The following is a 26,481-nucleotide window of genomic DNA, read 5'->3' as shown; positions in this document are numbered from 1 at the left end:
AAAATCCCTGAATGAGATCAGTTCCCTTCAGCTCAGTCATCAAACCTTTATTGAACACTCTATATTCAAATACCTGAATTTAAGCACTGTGTTGACCCACAGAAGCCCACATTCCAGTAAAGCAGTAATGGCAAAAGGAGAGAGCTGAACATGTGAAAGTTATAAGACGATCCAGAGTGGCTGAGAGCATCATACTGGCTTCAGAGGAGGAGCAGATAACGGGAGCATGGTAGACCTGGCAGAATGCCTGGCAGTAGGAGTTGTGCTCTACTAATAGGAGTTACCTTTCTCCTCCTCAAGGCTGGGAATGGATCTGGATGCTTAGGGCCTTAAAACTGGGTATTTTGAGAACAGGAAGTTGCGAAAAGTGGTGGGTCAAGGGCCAAATAAAAAATGATATTGGTAATGATGTGGGGATGGTTAAATACCACAAGGCAAATTTAAGGTGGAATTAAGTCATGCAAATAGCAACTAATGAGTTTCTATGAGAGGAGAGGCAAGGCAAGGCTTACGTTAGCTGACCAGGCCAAAATTTGGAGGAAGCCCATTGAAACTGAGGGAACAGGAAGTGCTATATGAATTTGCCAGGACTGCCATAGTAAAGTACCACAGACAGATGGCTTTAACAACAGGATTGTATTTGCTCACAGTTCTGGATCTGGATTCGTTCACAAGTCTGAGATCAAGGTGTCAGCAGAGTTTTCTTCTGAGGGCCATGAGGGAAGGACTTGTTCCAGGCCTCTCTCCCTGGCTTATAGACGGTCATCTTCTCCTTATGCCTTCATGTCACCTTCCTTCTGAACGTGTCAGTGTCATGATCTTCTCTTCTTAAAAGGACACTAGCCATATTGCATCAGCACCCACCCTATTTTAACTTAACTAATGACCTCATTTTAATTTAATGACTTTTGTAAAGATCTTGTCTCCAAAAATGGTCATATTCTGAGGGTTAGGACTTCAACATACGGATTTTGGGGGAAGACACAATTCAGCTTATAACAATTACCTTGGTTTTAATAAGCATCATCTCCTTCTCTAAGTACCAGCCTCTGAGCCAGATAAAACAAGACAGCTCTTGCTCTTAAAAAGCTTGCCATCTATTGGGGTAGGTAGGTGGATATTCATTCTCCCTTGGCATCTGTGTAAGGGTTCATAGGACTCGGTGATTTGAATGAGCCTAGAAAAATAAATGAGAAGGATTGGGAGAGAGTGTGCTGAGACATGTCAAGCAGAAGGAAAATGAGATGGATGAAGGAAGGTACAAAATTTTCTTTGTAGGTGCAGAATTTAGACAACATCATTGGTAGAACCCTATAAGCCTAAGAAGTATTAATATGGAGATGTCTCAAATATAACTATATATTTGCATCATTTTCAATGAAAGTGAGCCTTTGTTTGACTCGTTGTTGCTAAACATTAGACATACTGCCTTGATGACAGCTTTCTGGAGACATGAAATATAAACCGAACTGACGGGATACTAGTGTTTATCCATCTGCCTGATGTGAATTTAGTGGTATTTAAAACTAAATGATTTTTCAGAATCTCACAATAGGAATACAGTTTCATTAAATCTTATTTGAGAGTCAGGAATGTATAACCGCTGTAGTGTTCCACAGAACAAGGTCTGAGCCAATATTTTGAAGCTATTGGCAGTCCTTTCTGTATTGAGAAAAAGGATACTATGCTGGACATAGTGATTGCTCAATAAAGTCGATCTTTTATTGACTAATAAATTCTTGGGTTTTATAGCCTTTTTTAAAATAAAAAATATATACTGCCAGTGAGTTTCTGATAGTATCGATGAAAACCTAAAGGCCAGTACTAATGAAAGAGCATTAGGCTTAATCAATCAAATGTAGGTTATGTTTTCTAATATAAATTATATCTGCATATTTAACATGTATTCACTCTCTCATACAGCAATACGATGGCAATTTATGACACATATAAAATTGGTGTGTCAAATAAGGGCATCATAAAACTGTTTTTACTGTTTTATCCATTACCAACATCTTGTAAGAAAAGAGTCAACAAACAGAATAGATGTTGAAAAGTTTTCACCTAGCTCGATGATACCTCAGACCTCTGCAGTCCTTAGGCACTGTGTGCCAACCAACACTTTTATGAATACATGTATATACATGTATACAAACACATACACTAATTTAATCTTCACTAAAGCTCTTATGAGATAAATACTTTTATTCTTCATTTTATAGATGAAGAAACTAAGGCACAGAGAGGTTATGTAACTTGCCCAAAGTTATACGACTAGCAAGTATTAGAGCTGGGATTTGAATCCAGGCAGTGTCTCCTAGGAAGTATTTTGGTCACTCAGTACTTGCACACACACCCCATATAAACACTTAGGAGCACATAGGGCTGGAGACCTGTTCTGAATTCCAGCCCAGCCCTGACCTTCAAGTCCAGTTAATACAGGTAGATGGGGGCTCTCTGTTAGTGTGTGTGCTTCTCGTTGATTTTTGCTTTTGGTTTTTAAAAATTGTGCCCCACGTATCTCCTAGAAAACCCGCTTACCTCTTCTTTTACTGCCTTGTTGCTAAGCTCCTGTTGCTAAGTCTCCTTCCCTGTGGATGTTACACTTTCGCTAAGTAAATGCTTCTCATCCCCCACCATTATCTTCTGGATCAAATTAATGGTGCCCTGCTGACCTACACAAATCCATCTACTTTCTCATCCCTTTCAGTTGGCTGGATACCACAATAGTTATCTCTATTGTTCTTGGACTGACATGGCATATGTAAGGTATGTATTGACTTGTTTTGTGCAAGGTGTAACACAAAGTGGAAGGAATGATGCAGGTGACAGCATCCACAAAGACCAGCAGACAGAAAGACTGGATATCGTAAAGTGACTCACTTGGAATATTATTTCCGTATCAAAGGTTGAACTCCTTTCCCATTTCTTAAGCACTACTTCATTTTCATCCATTAAGTAAAGTAGTAATAAAATAATAAAATGTAACACTTCTATTTCACTATCCTTAGCAATGGCTTTTAAATTTTATGCTTGATTATATTCCAGTACCTCCCCTTAAATTCTGGGAATGCAGCCTATCATGGGCCATATTCCAGTGGTTAAGTCCTACCTTACTTAGGAATATCAGTTATAAAATTGGACTTACTAAAATATTTGACTACTCTATGTCCCCAGTCTTTCTACATATCTTGTGATATTTCTAAATGAGCCGCAGCACATCAGAATGACTAATATGACACAGTTTTAAGACAAAGAAGGAATAACAATGTGTATTGTTTTCTTTCGATAGTTCATTGAGAGCAGTGGCTCCTATGAGGCAGCATATTGAAGGGAAGAATGGTGCACAAAGGACCGAGTCCAGCCATGAGCCCTCCCATTATCTGGATGTTTTATTTAATGCAAGCCATTCAGCATCCTACAGCCATAGATAACTCACCAATAGAAGGTGGATTTGGGAACAGTTCTCTCAAATAATTACTTGCATCATCTAGACTAGTAAAACTAAAATCTGATGTTGACAAAGTTGTACAGAAACAGGTAATAATTGATTATTAACCCCCTTAGAGCAGTTTGGCCCCTTTTGGTTTCGATATTGGATTCTGCACATTTAAATTTTTGTTAAGAAAACTGATCCAGACTGAGAAAGACTATCTCTCACTAAGATAATATTTATAATAGCACTTTATTTATTTTAACACCCATCCACAGAAAGAAAAAAAAAATGAAATGCTCAGCAGTAGAGTAATAGTCAAGTAAATTAGTGTCTCTACTAGATAGAATATTATGTGACTATTAAAAATTGTGAACATGGAGCCCGTTTTATGACAGGAGTTAGCAAATTATGACTAAGTTGGACCAAATCGACCTCACTGCCTACTTTTGTAAATAAACTTTTATTGGAAGACACTGGTACCATTCCCTTCTGTATCTTGAGTGGCTGTTTTACTGCTACAATGGCAGAGGTTAGTAGCTGTGACACAGACTGTATGGTTGAAAAGCCTAAAATATTTACCATATGGACCTTTACAGAAAGATTTTCAAACCCCTGACTTAAGAGATAATTATAACGAAAGAAAAGTAAAACCCTAAATTGTATATTCGGCGGACGATGACTAAAACTTATTCTATACACATACCAAATACTTATATACGAAGGACATGCAGAAAAATTGAATAGACATTGATACGAATTATAGAGGCAAAATAAGGTGGTTTATTTTTCCAAGTCCTTCTGATGTTCCTGCTTTATTTTTATTTATTTATTTTTAATTCATTTATTTTTTAATTCTTTATTGTCACCACATATTTGGCTCCCTTTACCCGATCTACCTCTCCCCTCCTCCCCCACCCCATTAGTAACCACTAGTCTATGGTCCTCTTGTAAGTACTAGTCTATTGTCCATGTCCATGAGTCTCTGTTTGTTTGTCCTGCTCGTTTGTTGCTTTTAGGTTTATATCCCACATATAAGTAATATCATGTGATTTTCAACTTTTTCTGTCTGCCTTATTTCGCTTAGTATGATTATGTCAAGGTCCATCCATGTAGTTGCAAATGGCAGTACTTCATCTCTTCTTATGGCTGAGTAATATTCCATTGTATATATGTACCACAGCTTCTTTAGCCAATCATCTATTGTAGGACACTTCGGTTGCTTCCATGTCCTGGCCACTGTGAATAATGCTGCTATGAACATCGGTGTGCATACATCTTTTCGGATATGAGTTTTCAAGTCTTTGATGTTCCTGCTTTAAAACTTGAACATGTCCTTCTAGGCCAGGGTGCTATGGCAAAAAAATTTCAATTTGCTGGCCTGTTGTGAGTGCACAGGGAATAGCCATTGTCGTTTGAGCACTGGCAGCCTAGCACTGTTCGCCTGTGCCAATGATATTGACATTACGTATGAATGTACTATACCCTGTCTTTGGCAGTGTTGCTTATCTGTCAGTGGACGGTTCTTTCCTTGCTGCATCACTCTAAGCAATTAAAGGATCGACTAGAGGACTGATGACAGGAATATCATGTTGTTATTCTGACAGTACAGCAGTACTGAAAGCAGTAAGATAATTTGACTCTACATTCCATTGGTGCTTAAAAAAGTGGTACTTGCTCTTGGAACCTCTCAAGACTTAAGCCAATGTACCAACTGAAGAAACCAAACTCATAGGGGGTCTGTTAATCTTTAAAGGAGATGGATCAAAAGCAAGTCAACATAGTAGTTACCCCCAGTGACATGAACAAGGCGCTGCATTTTGGATTCAGAATAATGTCTTGTTTGCTATTGCAAAGAGGAGGATGGTAGAGTTGGAAGGTTCCAAAGTGAGGAGAGACCTTTGCCAAATGAGTCAATTCCTAAACCTCACTTTCCCATGTGAAAGATGAGGGCTGCATCAGATGAGTGCTTCTTAAGTGTGGCCAAAGAAGAATTATTTGTTAGTCTGAATTGTGGGGGTGGGGGTAGGGTGAGCCAGAGGGGAGAAGGGAGGAAAGGGGGGCACTTCGTAATCATATCTTCTTTCAAATCCATCTGGATGATTCTGATTTGCATCCTGGGTGAACGATTGGGCTAAATGATCTCTAAATTTCTTTGCAATTGTGTTTTAGAATCTATCTATCTATATATCTATATATACACACATGTTTTATTTTGTCATCAAATGGTAATCTCAATCTATGAAAACATGGGAGGTACCCAGGAAAACTGCATAACTCTGGAAATGGCCAAAGCCATCACCTTAAATACCATCTCCTAAAGATAAAGGAAGATGTTGGGGGTAGGTAAGTCCCTTACTGGAGGTCTTCAGGCAAAGCTCAGTAAAGAAGAGTACCGTTGTTACGCAGATTTAAGTCCTTGCCTTCTCCATTGATGAGTTTCTAGAGATTTAGAGTCATCCTCCTCTTCCTGGTACTGAGAGGAAGACACCCTTAAAGATAGAGATTGCCCTTATATATGTAAATGTCTCTTACAGAAGAGTAACTTCTACTCAGTTTTCAGAGATTTTCCTGTTTGCTGTTTCTTAAAAATAATTCGCCTAAAATAATCCTTAGGTCAAAGAGACATATGTTGGGGTGGCAAATTCTGTACCCTTTTAACCTACAGGTTATTTAGACAGAATATTGGTACATGTCTATTGTTTAGCTGTTAACGGTTTTCATTTGTATCAATAAGAATTTTGTAGAAAAACGATCAGAACACACACATACACATATAGGTGCACGTTTATTTCAAGGAATTGGCTTATGCATTTGAAATTGTGGGAGCTGACCAATCTGAAACTTAGGCAGGAGTCTTGAGACAGAATTTCTTCTTTTTAAGAGGAACTTCAATTTTACCCTTAATCTATTTCCCGTTTGCTCCAAGAGTATTCGCTGGCTGCACGTTTACCCCGAGATAACTCGCAGATTACAGTTCTAACCTTACCCCCAAAGTTTGCCACAAAACATCTCGCTTTTATTATTACTTTTGCATAGCTCTAGTATATCAATAGTCTTTGAAAACAAATGACATCATTCCATTTATAGCATTCTGTTTTTAGTAGTGATATTTCCACTTACAAAATATAGTAATTCTCGATCGCTGAAAATGTCAAATCCTAGAAAACGTAGCATTCCCACGCGTGATGTTAACATCATTCTCGAACAGTCGTTAGCCAGAGATTCATTTGATGAATCCGATTTATGTATACACTTCTGTTACATTAGGATTAGAGACAAGTTCTGTTTAGAAATAACTCCTGAGAACAGTTTTTATATTTTCACATTGAAAACCAGTCAGATTTGTTTCAGTCTCAAAGAGTGTTTTTATGTAAAATTAAATTATAGGTAGCAGCGAGCTGCACTTTTTTTTTCTAAGTGGAAAATGGGTTAATCTCTCCACATATTTGTGGTTCTTCCTGCTCTCTTTTTACAATTGATCTCCAGTTTCAAAGCATTATGATCAGAGAATATGCTTGATATGATTTTAATCTTCTTAAATTTGTCAAAGCTAGTTTTGCGTTCCAACATATGGTCTATCCTTGAGAATGTTCCATGTGCACTAGAGAAGAATACATAAGCAGCTGTTTGGGAATGAAAGGCTCTGTAAATGCCGATTATGTCCGGTTGGTCTAAGGTGTCATTTAAGATTGTTATTTTCTTATTTGTTTTCTGCTTGGATGATCTATCTATAGCCAGCAGTGGGGTATTTAGGTACTATTATTGTGTTTTCATCAGTTTCTCCCTTTAGTTCTGTTAGCAGTTGCTTTATATATTTTCGTGCTCTCTGATTAGGAGCATATGTATTGATAAGTGTTGTGACATTTTGATGTTTGGTCCCCTTTATCATTATGAAGTGTCCATCATTGTCTCCCTTTACCTTTTTTTATCTTGAGGTCTATTTCATCAGATATAAGTTTGGCTACCCCCATTTTTCTCTGGATGCCATTTGCTTGGAATGTCATTTTCCACCATTTCCCTTTGAGTCTATATTTGTCCTTGTAGCCGAGATGTGTCTCTTGAAGGCAGCATATAGTTGGGTTTTGTTTTTTGATCCAATCTGCTACTGTGTGCCTTTTTATCGGTTGAGTTCAGTCCATTTACATTTAGAGCGATTATTGAAATATGAGGTTTTCTTTATAACCATTTTATCTTTTGTTTTATGGTAGCTCGGTGTCTCCATTGTTTCTTTGCCTTGCATTTCTGTCCGTTATTTTAATTTGGTGGTATTTTATGGTTTTTCCCTCTGTTTCCTCTTGTTTTGTTATATGTCGCAGTTTTGAATTTTTTGTATATGGTTATCATTAAGTTTCTGTAAAAGAAAGTTGTATTTACAAACATGCACAGTATTTCTTTTCCTTCTGCATGTGCCTTATCTCCATCCCCCTTTGCAGATTCAGAGCCTTACTCCCTTTATTTTTCTGCTTGTTCTCTCACATTATCCTCTTTTTGCTCTAGGTTGCAGGTAGCTGTTGTCCTCTTCTCTTTTTAAAGTGTTCTTTTTTTTACCTTTAACTATTATGTAATATTTAAGCTTATAATACCCTGTTCTTAATAAGGGTCACTTTCTTGTTTCTGTCTGTCTGTTGATCATCTTACTCCTAGTTATGTATTTTTTTTTTTGTCTTTTTGTTCCAGGTAGAATGACCCCTTTCAGTATTTCCTGTAATGTAGGCCTTGTGGTAGAAAATTCCCTCAGCTTTCGTATGTCTGAAAACATGTTTATTTCTCCTTCATAACTAAAGGAGAACTTTGCTGGATATATTATTCTTGGCTAGTAATTTCTCTCAATAGTTTGAAGATTTGGTTCCACCCCCTCCTAGCTTGTAAAGTTTCTGCTGAAATGTCTGATAATAATCTAATGGATTTTCCTTTTTTAAGTTATTGTCTTCTTTTCCCCGGCTGCCTTGAAAATTCTTCGTCATTAATTTTTGGCAATTTTAAAATAATGTGTCTTGGAGAAGGCCTTTTTGCATTGAGATAATTAAGTGTTCTGTTTGCTTCATGGATTTAAGGATCCAGTTCTTTCTTTAAGTTTGGGAAATTCTCGTTGACTATTTGTTTTGAATAGGCTCTCTGTTCTCTTCTCCTTCTGGTATACCCATTATTCTTATATTGCTTTTTCTGATGGTGTCAGATAGTAGAGTTCTTTCACTTTTTTCACTCTCAAGTCTCTCTTCTTCCATCTGAGTCATTTCAAGATTTCTGTCTTTGATATCACTAATTCATTTCTCCATGTAGTCAGCTCTATTCCCTAAGCTTGCTATTTTATCCTTAATCTCCTTTAATGAGTTCTTTGTCTCCAGAAGGTCTTTATTTTAGAGTTCCTTGGTAATGTGTACTTGTCGTTCATTGATTTTATTTATAAGTTCTTGAACTGTTGATCAGAATTTTTTTTGCATCTCGTTAGATTTTTTCAGAAGTGCAGTTTCAAATTTTCTGTCATTTAAATCACATATTTCTATATTTTAAAGCTTATTTTCTGGAGAAATTTTTTAATAGATTTTTTTTTTTCAGGTGAGGCAAGCCTTGGTTGACCTCACAGATTGCAAGGACCTTGTCATCTTACAATTCCTTGTTTTTGTTTTTTTTTATTTTTTACACCTACAGCACCTAGTCTTCCTAGGTGGTCTCCCATCTAAGTACTAACCAGGCCTGACTCTGCTTAGCTTCTGAGATCAGATGGGATCGGGCTTGTTCAGGGTAGCATGCCCGTAGACTGGAGATTTTTTATTTTCTTTCCAAGCTGCCTTATCACCTTGGTTGTTCATGGTGTTTAACGGACTATTTCTCTGCCTAGGCATTAATGGGAATATACTCTGCTTTTTTTAAAAAAAGAAAATTTATTGTATAGTAATCTCTCTTTAGTAGGTTGATGAGGTTTTTCTTTCGATTTCCAGTAGATGGTGCCCAAGGCTCCTGCACTGCCCAAGCCCTTTGGATGTCTGCTTTGAGGTTAAAAATGCCCTTTATTCTCTGGGGAGATATGTATCTCCTCTGTGACCAGGTCACCTTGGTCCCAGGACTCCACCCCCATGGGAAAATGTGAAGGTTGATGGGGATCTGAGCCTCTGCAAAGACCCTGAAGCACTGGTACTGCCCCAACATTCAGATGCAATGCTTCACTTCTTCCTTCCAAATCAGCTGGACTGGGTGGAGGCAGGGTAGATTGCAAGAGGCCAGTGGTGTGTGTGGTTGTTTCCCTTTTGGTAATGCTGGCCCTTAAGGATCAGCTGCCTTGCTTCTATATTTCCACCCCTGTCACTGGGACTGGCTACAGTGTATAAACATTTCAGTTCTGGTTGCTGCAGATTCCCTTGGGACTTGTTGCTAGTGTTGGGAGGGTAGGTGGAGGGAGGTACTCTTGGGACAGGGAGGTGGCCAGGCTCCATGACTCAACTTTCTGCCTAGCAATGGCGATTGCTAAGACATAGCTGTCGCCCTTCTGCACTCGGTCTCTGTCCTGATAACTGGGCTTTGCTGCATAGAATATGCTGATCACTCAGGTAGGACTGTTCAGGGCTTCAAAGAGCCAAAAAACTGCCTTGTAGTTCCCCCTTCCCCCTCTTCCTGCAGAGAACTTTGGGCTCCATTCTGTAGCACCTGTCTTTGATCTTCTCTCCCTTTCCACCTTCCTGTCTCCTGCGATTGGCCCACCTTCCGATGCTCTGATGTGCAGATCTCTCAGACGAGCTTGTGTTCAGATTAAATGTTATTTGTTGAATTGTAGGTGTTCAACATGTAATTTCAAGGGGAGATCACTCACACCTCCATGCTTCTGACGTCACTCCTTTTTTTTCATGTTTCACAACTTTAATGCAATATTCCTAAATATTCTGTACAAATTGAAAATAACATATTTTGTTACAGATATATTATCAGTAAGGGCAATGAACACTCTCTGGGCCTGGCAACAGTGTGGACCTGGTGTCCCTGGCCTGCCAGGGACTGTGGTCACACACATGGAAACCCCGCATATCAGCCATAAATAGGTCACTCTGAACCCAAGGCTTTTAAAACAAGATGGCTGTGGAGCTGAGAAATGGGAGCTGCAGAGAGGGTGACACACAACATTTACACACTGAGAGAGAGCCTCCAGCTCAAGACCCTCACCATAGTAGATGGGCAAATCCTGGCTCTGCTTACAGCCCCATCCTCAAAGCCGAGCGTGGTCTGCATGTCACAGAAGCAAGTCCCTGGCATCATGGTAGGACGGGGTGCAGTTTCTCTCATACAGGACTCTCTCCTGGAGGAGAGAGTACTATTGCCGTCTTGTCAAGTTTCCAGGTCTCCAGTCAAAAACATACTCCGAGGACAATTGACAGCATGCGACCCAAGCCCTTACAGTACGAAAGAATAAATAAATATGACGATGAAGCACACAAGCTCATGCCTCAGCAAGGTGTACGCCACAACCCCCACCCCACCCCAAGGAAAATAAAACCAAAGAAAAAGCACTCTGAGGATAAACAGGACCCCACTCTACAGCTCTCCTGAGATGATCAGATACAGAAGACCAAGAAGACCATGTGGATTTCTTCAAATGAAAGAAGAATCGATCCAATGGTGGAAGTGGTGTAGTTGGTTCTAGATGCCCTGGAACCATGTTCTCGGACATCTGCCCTGGGTCTCAAGTGACCTCCCACCCCCGATGCCAATGTGGTCTGTAGGGCTCTCCCGAAGGCAGGGCCTGGGAAAGTCTACTGAGCCACACCCAAGGCCGTGTAAGTTACTTGAATTAAATCTATTCGTGAAAGGCATTTAAGTTGGCACTGTACAGGTTAAGCAAAATAATGACAAAGGAAAAGTTAAAATGAAAATCACATGCTTGAAAACAAGTGAGATGTAAGCACTGTCACTACAATGGTGTTGCAGCCATGATGAGACCTGGAAGTCACCTCTAAGTGGCAGCCACACTGGCGGAGGCTCACTTGCTTCTCACTGCTGTTTGCAGTCGGTTAATTTTGGCATCGTCCTCATCTTCTCCGCCCTCATCTTCTCCCTCCTCATCACTTTCTAATTCTTTCTCTTCTCCTTCCTTATCTTCAAAATTGTCAGCCTCTATGGTCTCTCCTGTGAAGTTCAGCACAGCCGGCGCGACTTTCCGCTCATGAAACAAGTGTCCAATCCCTATGTCGGAGGCTAATGTGAATTCGGAGTCTTCATCCAGCGATTCTCCATCCCCAGATGCTTTCAGCAGATTAAAGAAGTTGAAAAATGAATTGTAGGGAACTTGTTTGGTAATTGTTCTGACAGTGCTTCGCCCCTCATGTTTCTGCTTTTTCTTGATCATTTTGACTGTGGCATTTTTTTCCCTTTCTTCCAGTCACTAGTGCAGTCATCACAGTCGAGTATTTCAGGAACTTCAAAGGAAAAGGGGCCTTATCTCGCTCCGACTTCACCTTGTACCATTTTTGTCAGGACTGAATTGGTAAAGTAGTCATTGGGTTCAAAGTGGAACCATAATACAAAAGGCAGAGGCTGTCCAGGGTTGGAAATTTTCACTTTAATACCCTGCAGGTGTTTCAAGATTGACTCATCATATTCCTGGACTAAGTCACTTAGCATATATACATTTCTGAAGATGGTGAACCAGAAGCCCGCAATCCCTCTGGGACTTGGTTCTTTTGCTTTGTGCCTTCTTTTTCGGCTATGACTTATGTTTCACGTCTCCAGCCAATTTATTCTCCTCTTCATTCTCACTGTGCCATTCCGATTCTGCATCTGTCAGCTCAACATCGTCAGTGACGAATCCCCTTCTCTTGTCAAAGAGAGGCTGATACAGTGCCATGTACTTCCTCTTCAGGTCATGGACCTCGTCATAGAACTTGGCTTGTGTGTGACCACACTTCCCCTGAAGTTGTTTCAATGCATCGATTCTTCTCTTTACTGCTTTAGGTAAAGTATTGATGTAACTCGAAGGAGCGTAGGAGACTGTCACGTCGTTCCTGTAAGGCTGCTAGCACCTGAGGATTCTGCATCACCTGATCTGTGAGTTTTTCTGAAGTATTTGCATTTTTAGCAGTTTCCAAAGAATCTGAAGGAACCTCATCTGAAAACTAATCTATCATCTGAATGTTTTTTTTTTCTCCTCACACCTCCTGTGGCAATGGTGGCTTCACTTCCAGTCTTAATAAAAACCACAAGGGCTGGTGCAGTCACAATGTTGGTTATTGATAGACTGAGACCAGTACAAAACAAGTGTATGTAGATTTAACTTTTATTGTTGATTTCTCACCTAATTGTATTTTCAGATATTTTCACCTGTGACATCAGTTCTTTGAAATTTGGTAAAGCTTCCTTTATGTTCTGTTTCAGTGGCGCTCAAGGTCTAGGAAACAGAAGGCACATTCAACTGGGATTTTGACAAAAATGTATTTACAAGTATGTTGAGGGAGGTCACGGCACCTGTGAACTATCAACAGTGAAAAGGGGCTATTACAATCATCAAGCTTTAAGGGACAAAGGGAGGAAACAATATTACTGGAGCCCAGTGAGATGTAGAGCAGTAGAAACAGGATGCTTTATACAGAGATGCAGAAGCTGAAGTTATAGAAAGGCACCGCTACTGCCAGAATCATGGCAGCCACATAGGTAGGGAGGAAATGGGAAAATTACCCTAATCTCTCTTCATATTTTCTTATTTTCTGTCAGTACCTTCCAGTAGGAAGCTGGAGTATAAGCAGTCCAGGTAATGCAGCCTACAGGGGCTACCACCTAGAGCATAGGACAAAGGGGAGAAGGACAGAGACTGGATGCTGGAGGGGAGCAAATGGAAAATAACCAGTGAATTTTGCGATGTGACACTACATAATTGAATATGTCTTATTTTTTGCTCAAAAAGGAGTATGAATTTTTGTGTCAGCCATGATCCAACTAGGAAAACAGAAATCACTCTAAGTGTTTTACAAAGAGCAAATTTAACATAAAGAATTGTTTACCAGGTGACATTAATGCACGGAAATCAAATGAAAAGGTGAAACAGTCGTGAAATTAGCATTCCCAGTAGCTGCATCTCCTCTCAGTCTGGAGGGTCACAGAGAATAGATAATGGTATCAGAAACCAGAAACCAAGCCATCTTCATGAAACTGCTGTTCTGTCAGGGACATAAAAATTCCAGATTTTAATAATTTGGGGGGAATCGTCCTTTTTTTTTTATTGTTGTATCTCTTTTTCTGTGAGTGTTCTTTTCTGTGAGTGTACATTTTCTGTATTTATATTTTCATAGCTTTTTCTGTTATTATTTCTCTTTAATATTTTTGTTTTATCTTCAAACTTTGTGTTGTTTTATTTATAGCATGGCTCTTTAAGTAGCCTATAACTGTACACTGTGTTATTTTAATCTGTTGCGATAGTCTATCTTTCAATAGATGAATCCAATCTGATTACATTTATTTTGATTGCTATTATTTTCCATTTTTTTCTTGCCTCAAACTTGACATGATCACATGCAATGATCAAATGCTTTGCATTTTTGTCTGCCTGAGAGAGTATTTAGTGATGACTTTACCATGCACGTGAGAGGCTATAATTTGCTTTGTGGCAGACCTGACTTCATTTAGCATTAAAATAAAAGAAGGACCTGTAAAAATTTAATCTTAAATCCCTGTTACGCTTTGATCTGTCGGGTAGAATGGCTCATGGTAAGTTCGGATCTTATTCTAAGTATAGTGGGCATCTAGTTAAAATAGTTGAGAATATGGAAATGACATGTTTAGGTTTGAGAGAGAAAAGGATCACTCTATCTAAAGCATCAATCGACTGTGGGGCTAGAGTGAAAGCAAGGAAACCAGTATTAAAGAGAAAACCACAGGCCCAAAATGGAGTCACTTGTGGTAAAGCCCACGATACTGAAACTAGACTTAATACCAGAACTAACTGCAATGTTAACCTTCTCCAGTAATGTAATCTTCTTAATCAATAGTCTGGAATTGTCTGGCCTGTCCATTGAGGTAATCTGTCACATGTGCTTTCTCCATCCCCCAAAGGAAGCTGAGGCAATCTGCCTAAGACCTCTGCCTAAGAGAAGGTAACCTTGCTTGAAACGATCATTTCTTTTGTTAATAACTTTCTTGTCCTGTTCAGTTTCTACCTATAAAAGCCTTCCATATTGCATAGCTTCTCGAGGCCCCCCCTCTACTTGCCTGATGGGATGCTGCCCATTCATAATAGCTCAATAAAGCCAATTACATCTTCCGATTTACTCAACTGAACTTTTGTTCTTTAACACCAGTCACCCATGTAAGAGATGATGGTGAATTGGGCTAGGGTGGTAGTGGTGGAAGTGGTGACAAGTGGTCCAATTCTGGATGTATTATGAAGATAAACCCCATATATTTGCTGATGGAGGGAAAGAGATGACTTAAGTCAGGTTCCTAGGTTTTAAGTTTGAGCAGTTGGATTCAAAGTGGTACTATTTATTGAGATGTGGGTCTGGAAGAGGATCCCCATAAGTTTTGTTTTATTTAGACGCACTAAGTTTGACTGATTGATATATTTAGCCAACAAATATTTATTTAGTAGCTACTATGTGTCAAGTGCTATTTTCAAATGCTTGGTGGACAGTATAAGTGAAACTGACCCCCCGCACCAAAAAAAAAAAAAACAAAAACCTAAAACCTTTTCTCCCAACTCTTCAGTGTAATTGTAGGATATCATCAATAAAGAGTAAACATAATATGTGCACTGGAAAAAAGTCAGGATGATGGGGAATGCCAGTGAAGGGTTGTTAGTGGTTGAGGAGCATATGTGCATGGTAGACCTATTGAAAAGGTGAATTTGAGAACAGATTTGATGGAGGTGACAGAATTAGCCATGTACTTATCTGGGAGAAGAGATTTCAAGGAAAGCAACAGCAAATGCAGAGCCCCTAAGGCAGGAATGTGAATAGCAATTTCGAGCCAAAAAAAAAAAATGCTATTATGCTTCAAGCAGAGTGGTCAAAGGCAAGAGCATTAGGAAATGAGGTCAGAGATGTAACTGGACTGTGTCATTTATGGCTATGGAAGAATCTGACTTTTACTCTGAGTCTTGAGTTGGAAAGCAATTGAGTATTTTTTTTTTTTAACCAGAGGGATAACATAATCTGATTTTAATATAGGGAAGAGGCATGAGAACTAAACATTAAGCTGTATTCAGAGCCTACAATGTGCTGCTGCCAGACCACAGGAAACCTACAGAACAATGGAAAAGTCCTGTTGGGATTACTAAGAGACCATTTACCTGTAGGCTACCAGGAAAACAGTCTTTAAGTCATACCATACATAAAGTAAACCCAACCAGTCATTCCCTATGGGGAACCTATAGAAAAAAGGCCAAGATTGCTAACATACATTTCACGCTCCATGCATTTCATGCTACATACCTTTATCTTTCATGCTACATACCATACCATCAAAGGAAAACAGGGTAAACATAGTCTTTAAACTGTAATTCATAGAAGCCGAGAATGACATATAATCTGAAGTCCCTGAACACTTGGAGTCTTTTCTCTTAGTCTCTGTATCTCTCTCTCTCTCTCTCTCTCTGGATCTTTTCTCTGTCTCTCTGTGCCTTAGTCCCTCTCAGGTCTCTCATTATCTTTGAGAGGAGACCACATCTCTGTGGAGCATTATTCCTTCTCTAATAAACTTTCCTTTCATCTTTAACTCTGGTGCGCGCTTGAATTCTTTCCTGTGCTCAGTCAAGAACCCTCTCTCTGGGTGCAGGACTTGAACCCCCCTCCCCCCACACTCGAGGGGATTTGCCCTGGCCTGCATCAATTGCGTAATAACAGGATCATTCTGGCTGCTCTTCTGAGAACAGTCTGTAGGGGGAAAGGGTAGAAACAAGAACAGCTAGGAGGCTTTTGCCATGAGCAGACAAGAGATTATGGCAGCTTTGAAAAGCAGTGTGAAGTGCTGAAGGATTAGATATGGAGTGGGCAAGGGGAGGTTGAGGAGGGAGAAGGGGAGGGAGAGGGAGGAGGAGAGAGAAATATCAAGGATGCCTTCAAACTGTTTGGCCTGAGACATGAGAAGGATGGAGTTTCTGTCCACTGTATAGGGAAGATTGAAGATGGAGTAAGCGTTGGTAGAATATCAGAAATTAACCTGGGAACATGCTCGCTTTGGGATGCCAATTAGACCACCAGTGGAAAAGTTGAATAGGAAGTAAAATCTGCTAGCATGGAGTTAAGGACAGATATGTGGACTGGTGATAGAAATTTGGGAGTTATCAGCATACAGATGGTAGTTAAAGCCAAGGGGAGAGTGCAGATACAAAAGAGACTGACCTAAGGCCCGAGCCCTGGAGCACAACAGTGTGAAAAGTACAAGGAGAAGAAAGTAACCAGCATAACCCTCAAAGGCGGCTCTGAAGGTACAGACAGTCAGGAGAAAAACCCAGAGTGTCTAGTTCCTGGAAGCTAAGTGAAGAAATTTAATAGGAAAGGGGAGGGAATGTCTCTTATATTCAGTGCTGCCTGCAGGTCAGCTAAGATGAGAATTGAAAATTGACCTTGAAAAGGTCATTTTTGAGCCGGACAAGATCAAGTTCAGTGGAGGTGGGGATGAAAGCCTGATTATATATAGTACGTCTAAGAGGAGAAATCAAGAGATGAATTAGAGGCAGGATATGTAGAGAGCTGTTTCCAAGGGTTTTGCTGCAAATGGAAGCATAGAAATGAGATAGCTGGCAGAGGAATTAAGGTCAGAAGACATTTGCGTTGTCTGTTTTGTAAATCAGAGATATGAAAGTATGGTTTATTTATGTGCCGATGGGGATAGTTGAGTAGAAAGGGAAAAATGCAAGAATAAAATTAGGGAATTGCTCGAGTGATGTCCTTTAGTACGTAAGAAGGGATGAGATATAGGGCACAAGTGGAGATATTGGCCTTATTTAGGGGCAAGAATATTTCATCTATAGCAGCAAGTTCTTTTAGATATCTAATGGATATGTAACTAAATCCATAAGTTAATTATAACATTCAAAAGTTCTCAAATGTTTTACCATATGTCTGTTCTGAAGTTCCTTGTGCCTACAATTGACTAGGGAGAGTGTAGATTTTGTAGAAGGTAGTTGGAGGCCTAATGAGCTCCTAAGAATATACCGGGTACATTATGAGATTGCTTATTGAAGTGGGCTGTAATGGAGGGCTGACCCCCAAAACGCTCTGCTTTCAGTTCCAGAATTTCAACTCTTCTGAATTTTCCTTCTACCCTAGGCAAGAGCGGCAGTGTAGTCGCTTTACAGCATGAATCACTTTGATTAAATGGATTTAATGTTACATTTAAGAAAATCATTTTAAAACTCGTGCTTGCATTTTCAGACTAAAACCAGCAAAGTATTTTGTGATTTTTATAGCAAAGCTGTATTCCTTATTTGTAGCGAATGAATGAAATTGCAGACACATTTTATGTTCATCTGTTTTTATATTTTCTGTCACAGTATTAGCTCATTTAATTATTCACAAATATAACAATATAGCTATTTTAAACCTTGTAAATTAAACATATAAATGGCCTAAGAGTTGCGATCTGACATAGCAATTCTTCTTAGTATAATTTATAATTTGACAGTAATGAAATTCATAAATAGGAATAGCAGTGCTAAAACAGGCAGGAAAAAAACCCTAACTTATAATGACCAGTTACAATAAGAAAATAGCTTTTTGAATTGTTAAAGTTGATAACAGCTTAATTACAAGCTATTAAATCTGAGAAATAATCTTTCAATCTTCTTAACTTTCAAATTAAATTTTTCTAATAGCAATTCTTGCCTGCCTGCAGTAGTTTTATAAGAATTCCAATTATTTTATCATAATAATCCATCTCTACAATAATTGTTTCAAATAACCATTGTTCAAACTTTTGGAGGAAACCAGCAAATCTACGCTTAGGTATATAGCTAAGAGAAATGGAATTGGATGTCCACACAGAAACTTGTGCAAGAATTTCTGTAGAAGCACTATTCATAAAAGCCAAAAAGTAGAAACAACCCATATTTCTGTCAGCCGATGAATGGATAAGCAAAAATGGTTTGTCCACAGTGGACTATGATGATGATAAAAAGAAATGAAGTACTGATACATATTGCAACGTGAGTGAACCTTGAAAACATTATGCTAAGCCAAAGAAGCCAGACACAAAAGGCCGCAGATTATGTGATTATATTTATTTGAAATATCCAAAATATTTACGGACAGAAATCCATATGGACAGAAAGATTAGTGGTTGCCTGTGGTGGAAGGAGGCGAGGCGATTGGGAGTGGGCAGTGACTGCTAATGAGTATGACGTTTCTTTTTCGTATGATTAAAATGTTCTGATGTTAGATACTGGTGTTGGTTGCACAACTGTGTGAATATATTAAAAACCACTGAATTGTTCACTTTAAAAGAGCTAATGTTATCATATGTGAATTTTATCTTAATAAAGTTGTTAAAATAATAGCTTAAAAAAGACAGCATGGAAGTTACTTTAGATAGTCACTTAAAACCACCTTCCAAGTAAGTTCAGAAGTTTTTTTTGCATTCTACTCTTTAAAAAATGCAGCCAATCTGTGATACACTGTGAAAAAAAATAATGAGGTAAAAGAATAGGCATTTTCTATCATTTTTCTGTTACAGCAAGTGCCTATTGAAAGGTTGATTAAAGGTCAAAGGGACACTGTATTTCTAGAAATATTTTTTAAATTGCTTGAAATCTCAGACAATAAGTGTTGATTATACAGGCAGACCAGCACAGATGGATATGAAGAAGTGCCATCGCAATGCCAACTCAATATTTGGAAATTTCTCTTTAAAATAGAGTGATTTCTCTCTTTTTCTTTTGTTTAGTCTTTTCCCCAACTAGAAACAACTATGAGATCCATACAGTAAGTTCTTTTGTGGGTGAGCCCATGAGGGCCACAGGGGAATGGAAAACACTGGTGTAATGAGATAGAGGTTTATCAAACTGCTGGTATCCAGACTAGTGTCTCTGACCAGACAATTCAACGGAGGCATTAAAAAATATCATATCTACATTTCTCCCTAGGAGAACTCATATTTCTTCAGCCCTTCTGAAGAATTCTGGTATCAAAAGGATAAAGAATTCTACAGCCATGCCACCCTGAACGTGCCCGATCCCATCTGATCTCAGAAACTAAGCAGGGTTGGGCATGGTTAATACTTGGATGGGAGACCACCTAGGAAGACCAGGTGCTGTAGGCATAAAAAATAAAAAGGATAAAGAAGTTGACTGAGTACAGCAGCAGAAATGCCAACAGCTCAAAAAGCCTGCTTTTACTTTCTAGTTTACACAGGCATTACCTTATTTGAGCCTCTTGACAAACCTTGATTTAGGTAGAATGAGCGCCCTTATCTCTACTCTGCAGATGAGACAATAATCTCAGGCGTTGGAACTCACTTAGGGTCCCATGTCTAATAGGTGTCTTGGCCAGACATTGAACCTTTACTGAGTCCTGCTTAGGGTCCCTTTTATTGTACACAGCTGCGCCATCGACCCGGTGCCTTATGAGTAAGCTCTCCAGAACTACTTTGGTGAGGAAGTTGGTTCTGGTCTTCTATGAACACTTCATCACAGGTCCTTATAGAGCATTTGTGCCGTCAGGCTCAAATGACCCCAATTCCAACTTTGATCTCCTTGCATAGCATATCAGTTCTTCAAATTATTGTATTTTGCATGTTCGCTTCTATTAGTACCTCATATCTACTCAGTACTTATATATCTTCTTTCATCTTTCTTTCTATGGGAGACATTAAAGCAGAGTAGTCAAAAGCATTAACTTTGGAGTGAGATTGGGTTTTACAATCCAGTTTTGTCACTTAACTAACTTTGTGAATTTGTACAAATTACTTAATCTACTTGGGGCTCAGTATTTTTATATGTAACATAGAGATTAGGAGCAAAATCCCCTTCAAATTTGTAATAGGGTGTCAATAGAATTCATCATCCACATAATCACAGAGAGCCACAGGTGCAAGTGGGATTGCTGTGAGCAGCCAGGTCATATGACACCCCACCTAAATGAAACAATGCATGGAATGGGACTAGCACACTCCCTGACTCATGGCAAAGCCCTCATGCATGCTGTTCTCTTTGACTCAAACACTCTTGCCCACCACTCTTCCCTGGCTCTTTTTCATTCTTCAGGTCCTAGTTTAAATGCCACCTCTTCTGAGAAGCTGTGCCTGACCACCGTATCCAGGTCTGTCTTTTCTTTCGTAGAACTTATTGCAGTTTGAACTTACACGTGTATTATGCAGTTGGCAATTGCTGCTTTTTTTTTAGCATTTTATTTTATTATTAGTTTCATGTATATTGGTTAGGCATTTAGGTAGTTTATGAAATGATCCCCCCGATTACTCCACCCCTCTGGCTCTACACACAGCCATTATATTACTGCTGACTACATTCCCTATGCTGTGCTCCCCATCCCCGTGACCATCTATCAAGGTGATTGCTTCTTTTCCCAGTTCTACTGGAAGCTCCATTAGGACAGAGACCACATCTTTTTCATTCATCGTGTTCCCAGAGGCTAGCTTAATTCTTGATAGGCATGCAGATAATTTATAGAATGGGGTAATGGTTGCATGAATATTAATTTCTTTTCCCTGTACCAGTGGTTCTCGCTTAGGATAATTTACCCCCCAGGGAACATTTGGCAATGTCCAGAGACATTTTTGGATGTCACAACTGTGTTGGGGTTGCCATTGGCCTCTAAACATCCTGCAATGCACAAGGCAGTTTCCCACAACAAAGAATTACGGAACCTAAAACATCAACAGCGCTGAGATTGAGGAGCCCTGCCCTACAGTTAGTAATGTAAAGGATTTTATTACCTTGAGTGCATGCCAAAATAATGGTGATACTGGAGAAATTATTTGCATTTTAATCTCAAGGATGCATACCATTAAAATGGTGAAAGATTTTTAGTTAGGCTCATTTTGTATCTCAAGAATTAAGTAGTAAATAGTACTAGAAGATGCTTTAATTTACTCTTAAATTTCTTTGTAGGGAAGTCTTTATGATTCACAGCTTATCATAGTTAATTTCACCCCCTTTCTACACATGCATTTTTCTACTAAACTAGATGTATGAAAATCATATAGCAATATTTCTGCCATTCAGCTCCTTAGACATTCACCCAGTGCCTAATGTGCAAGGCACTCTACTGTGTATAGAGATAAATGAGTCACTCACAGGTTTTATTCTCAATAAGCTTACACTCCTTGACTAGTCTCATATAATAAAGATCTTATTCTGGTGGCCTCAGACCATCACTTGGAGTAGTTTATCATCTCTTGGAATTTCCTCGGTCCTTAGTAGGTATGTCACTCTAGGATTCATGGCATCGATATACATGAATGAAGAGAGAGTCCTGTTTGGCTTCCTAGAGCATTCCCAAGACTTATCAGACATCTAGAGTTATTATTTCCACGGAAAAATTACCCCACATTCTTCTCATGTTTTAGTAAACAATGGATCTGTGCTTCAGTCCAGTTAAAGCACAAAGAATTACAGAAAACATGTCAAATGTTATGCATGACTTTTGCTGTAGGAATCTAGCAGACCTTTTCTTCAACTTCCATTTATGAGGCATTACTCGTGTCTTGGACACTGTACTAATCACTGGGAATAAGAAGATGAATAAAACACAGTTCTTGCACAGGAGGGAGATGCGCTCAGGATGTTCCCAGTCTCAGCAGATGGTGTCGTCACTCATACCATTGCCCAGGCCACAAACCTTGGAATCGTTCTCATCTCTTACTTTTTTTCTCTAACTCCCTTATATAATCCGTCAACAAACTGTTTTGACTCTAACTCAGATGCGTCTGCTTCTTACATAGCTTACTCCAAACCATTGTTATCTCTGTCCTGGACTTAACTGTAATAGTCTTATAATTGGCCTCCTTTCTTCCACTTTCTTAATATTAATTTTTTCACTTAGCAAAAGCAGCTCTTGTAAAATAGAAGTCAGGGTTGCCATCCCTCTAATGTCTTCCCATTGCAGTTAGAATAAAATGTTAACTTACATGATCGAACTTGCACTCAACTCTGACCACCTCTCCTACACTTTTCCTCATTGTTTCCTCTGCTGCAGCCACAATGGCCTCCATCTCATTTCTTGCACAAGTCAAGTACACTCTCAACTCAGGCTTTTGCACTTGCAGCTTCCTCTATGTAGGATGCTCTTCCCCACTTTTACTCAAATTTTGTACAGCTTCCTGATTAAATGTCACCCTCAGAAAGGCCTTCTTTGATTAGCAATTCCTGTCTCTCTCTCTGCTCTTTGCTTTATTTTTCTTCAGATCTTTCAGATGAATGGTGCATTTCTGAGTGATATGTAATTTTAAAGCATTTTCATATCTTTTTTTTTTTTCAGAAAAATAAGAGCAAGAGTATGCCTAATATTTCTAGTATGAATTTGCTCATTGGCTCATTGCCACACCACTATAAAGGAAACTCCATGAAGGCAGGGAACTTCTCTGTCTTGTTCACAATTGTATACTTGTACCAAAAGTTTCTGGAACAGGGTAGGTACTTAATAAATGTTGAATGAATTAATTTTTCAGGATTTCATTTAACACGTAAAAATCCATCTTGAAAATTATTAAATTTTAATTGGAGTATTTCACTGGCAATTTGATGTTTTATTGAGTGCAGTTTTAGTTTTCTGAAGAAATTATAATTATTAAAGCAAGAAGTTTTTGCTGAATTGTCGGCAGCATTTAAAGGATTCGAATTCCTTGTCTGGCCTCTGCAAGATGTATGAGCTTGAGCAAGTCACTTAACTTTCCTAAAGTTGTTTCCTCATCTGAAAAATGTGTGAATAATTCTTAACCTTGTCTAGCTCATGGAGACTTAATGCTCAAATCATATAATCCTTGTAGATTACACCTGATCATATGTTTAAATAAAGTTTTCAGTATGTATTTCTATTTGGGGAAAACATAGGGTGTTCAAAATCAGTTGATTATTGTATTTTATAATGTTTTTTGAAATCTCTTGTAGTTATTTAGTGATATGGTGAAACAAAGAAGAATGATATTATCAGACCAACAAAATATAACATGTTCATTCTACAAATGTATTAGTAGCTCACGTCTAATTTCAAGATAATACACTTCTCATTTTCTACCGAATGAGGCACTTCAACAACTGCCTCATAAAAATGAAAAGTTTTTGGCTTATGTGAGTTTTGCAAAGTCTTAAAATTGTATTTTGTAAAAAGCAACTGATCATTTAAGTATTTGCCAATATCTTAACATACCACGTTATTAGATCGTAGACTAATACATTTCTACACATCATTTAAAATCTTCCTGAAGATTTTCCCATTGAAGAGTTGGACTCTTCAGCTACTGTGTATATTGTATAGCACACATAATGTCTAAATTAATCCTCACAGTGGATATTTTAGCCTCCTTTTTAGATAAGAACATTATTTAAGATTAACTGATTTGTAGTACAAATAAGTGACATACAACTGGCAATCCAGTACTGTCTTCATGAACCCACACTACTGTCCTCTTTATTATACCCCTGATATGCCAGTTTTATACCAACTAGCATCATCAACTTATATTAATTTAGCATAGTCAGGGAATAATTTAGTTCAACCCTAGCTCCACCCTCAAAAAGTTGAGCATCTGCGGGGGAGATAGATCAAATACATATAGCAGTGAGGAGAACTGGGTCAATAAGTAGTTTCTCATGATGTGGATAAGATTTTTTGGAGGAAGAAGTTGAGCTCTCTCTTGGAAAGTAAAAGGGGCTACAACAAAGTGAATTTCAGGTTAGAAGGATAAATTACCTTGAATATGAACAGAAGCAAAATGAAGGATTACAAATGAAGGATCATGGTGGTCCCTAGGGCTATGACCTAGAGAAGTATTGTGCAGGCAAATGCAAGAGTTGCAAAGAGATATAGACATTTTTCAACATTGAGCTTGGCTATTTCTTTCCAGCAAAATAAAGGAAGATTATCTCAAATCTGTCTACTGTGTACCTTATGTCAGGTGCTATTCTAGTTTCTTTATGCACATTATCTCACTTGATTCTTGCAACAGTGATATGACATTGGTGATAAAATCCTTTTTGAAAACACAGGAAACTGAAGCACAAAGAGGTTGCATTACATGCCAAAAATTATACAGTAAATAAGTGGCAGAGCTGATATTTGAGTCTAGGTCTCTCTGTTTCCAAAATCCATTTTTCCCCTCACCAACACACCCTACCTCCATATTATGATGTTAAACTGTTAAATAATATAATCGCTTCCAAGCAGTATCGCTAGTCACGTGGTGAAATCTTACAGGTGACTAGGTAAATGGAGACTACTTTCTGAAAACTTTGGATATGTGTTTGCACCAAGTCAGGTTTACTCGAAGGTATTTGTTTTGCCTCAATCACTCTTTGGAAAATCATTTCCTACCTAATATATCAAATAAATATATTTGATCTGCTAAGACTGATCCAAATGAATTGTTCATTTTCTTAAACATAAATTTTGTTTAGAAAACACTTGCAAGTGTAGAGACAGCTTCAATATGAATTATTGTGCTGGAATGTTCAAGTAAGATTGATAGTGGCTGGACTCGGGATTAATGTCATATTTTTCTGCAAAAGAGCTTTAGTAAGTTTAGTTATGGCACCATTTGAAGTCGGCTTAGTCAGTTGGGAATTTTAATTAAGTTCTGGGCAGCCACTGAGTATACCATGTTCCGAGGCCAAGTTTTTCCAAGTAGCCATAGAAAATTGGGCATGTGTACATTAGCACCATTCATGGACATAAATCATAGCCAATGGGAAGGTTCAGAGGTAGAAAATTGGCTCAGAGTGATGTTTGCAGAAAGTTCAAGCCAACTTAACCACCAGAGGTGCATGTTGGTTTCTACTTCTTTTAAAACAATATTCAAAATTTCTATTTTGGTTCTGGAAGCCTACCTTATAATGATATATTGACCACAAATTCATTTATCGGAGCATCAAATGAGTGTTCCGTATGCCCAAAGCTCATGAAAATTGCCTAATTTTCTCTTCTGGGACCAATTATGTACTTTAACTTTGGTTTTCTTTAAGTATATTTCTCTCTACATTAAATCTTTCCTCTTTAAATATGTTTATCGATCTCTGGATATGGTGGACTAAGATGTAGTTGCTGATGAAGTCATACAAAGGATGGGTGTGTTGAGGTTGCTGCCTTTAGTTTAGTTCTGTGTTTGTTATTTACAGTTCTGTTTATCCTTATGACACTATCGATGAAAGTGCTTATTTGGAAAATTGCTGTTCTCAAGTTGAAACTTCAAAATTATCTATTGCGAACAAGATTTAAAACTGTATTTCCTGAGAACTGCATAAAAAAAAATAGCTTTAAGTTTGAGGGGAAGGTTGTGACAATTAAGGAAAATCTGAGCCACGCATTCAAGATAGTGTAGCAACTAGAGGCTGTGTGTGCCTCCTCTAGCGAGCACACCAAAATTATAACCAAACTACAGAGCAGCCAATACGCATCAAGAGTAACATTTTCATCATTGGGGTATCAGAAGAAGAGAGAGAGCAAGGAATTGAAAACCTATTTGTAGAAATAATGATGGAAAACTTCCTTAACCTGGTAAAAGAAATAGACATACCATGCCAGGAAGTCAGAGTTCCAAACAAGAGGAATTCAAAGAGGCCCACACCAAGACACATCATAATCAAAATGCCAAAGGTTAACTTCAAATCTTAAAAGCATCAAGAGAAAAGCGATTAGTTACATATAAGGGAACGCCCATAAGACTGTCAGCTGACTTCCTAACAGAAACTTTACAGGCCAGGAGGGCTTAACACAAAATATTCAAAGTGAGGAAAACCCAGGACCTATGACCAAAGTTACTTTACATGCCAAAGTTATCATTTACGATAAAGATAAAGAGCTTCCCAGACAAGAAAAGCTAAAGGAGTTCATCACCACCAAGCCAGTATTACAGGAAATGTTGGAGGGCCTTCTTTAAGAAGAAGAAGAAAAAATATTTCTCAA

The 26,481-nt window shown here is 38.6% G+C and overlaps 3 pseudogenes; 1 reads left to right on the top strand and 2 right to left on the bottom strand.

Annotated features, from left to right (window-relative positions):
* Positions 1-9,076: 9,076 nt before the first annotated feature.
* On the bottom strand, positions 9,077-9,195 carry LOC120605455 (uncharacterized; annotated as a pseudogene).
* Positions 9,196-9,335: 140 nt separating this feature from the next.
* Positions 9,336-26,481, bottom strand: part of LOC120605435 (nucleosome assembly protein 1-like 4) — a 31,693-nt pseudogene continuing 14,547 nt past the window's right edge.
* On the top strand, positions 19,548-19,666 carry LOC120605452 (uncharacterized; annotated as a pseudogene).

Source organism: Pteropus medius, unplaced genomic scaffold (genome assembly GCF_902729225.1).
Source record: "Pteropus medius unplaced genomic scaffold, Ma_sr-lr_union100, whole genome shotgun sequence".
Lineage (NCBI taxonomy): Eukaryota > Metazoa > Chordata > Mammalia > Chiroptera > Pteropodidae > Pteropus > Pteropus medius.
This window is presented reverse-complemented; position numbering and strand designations above follow the sequence as displayed.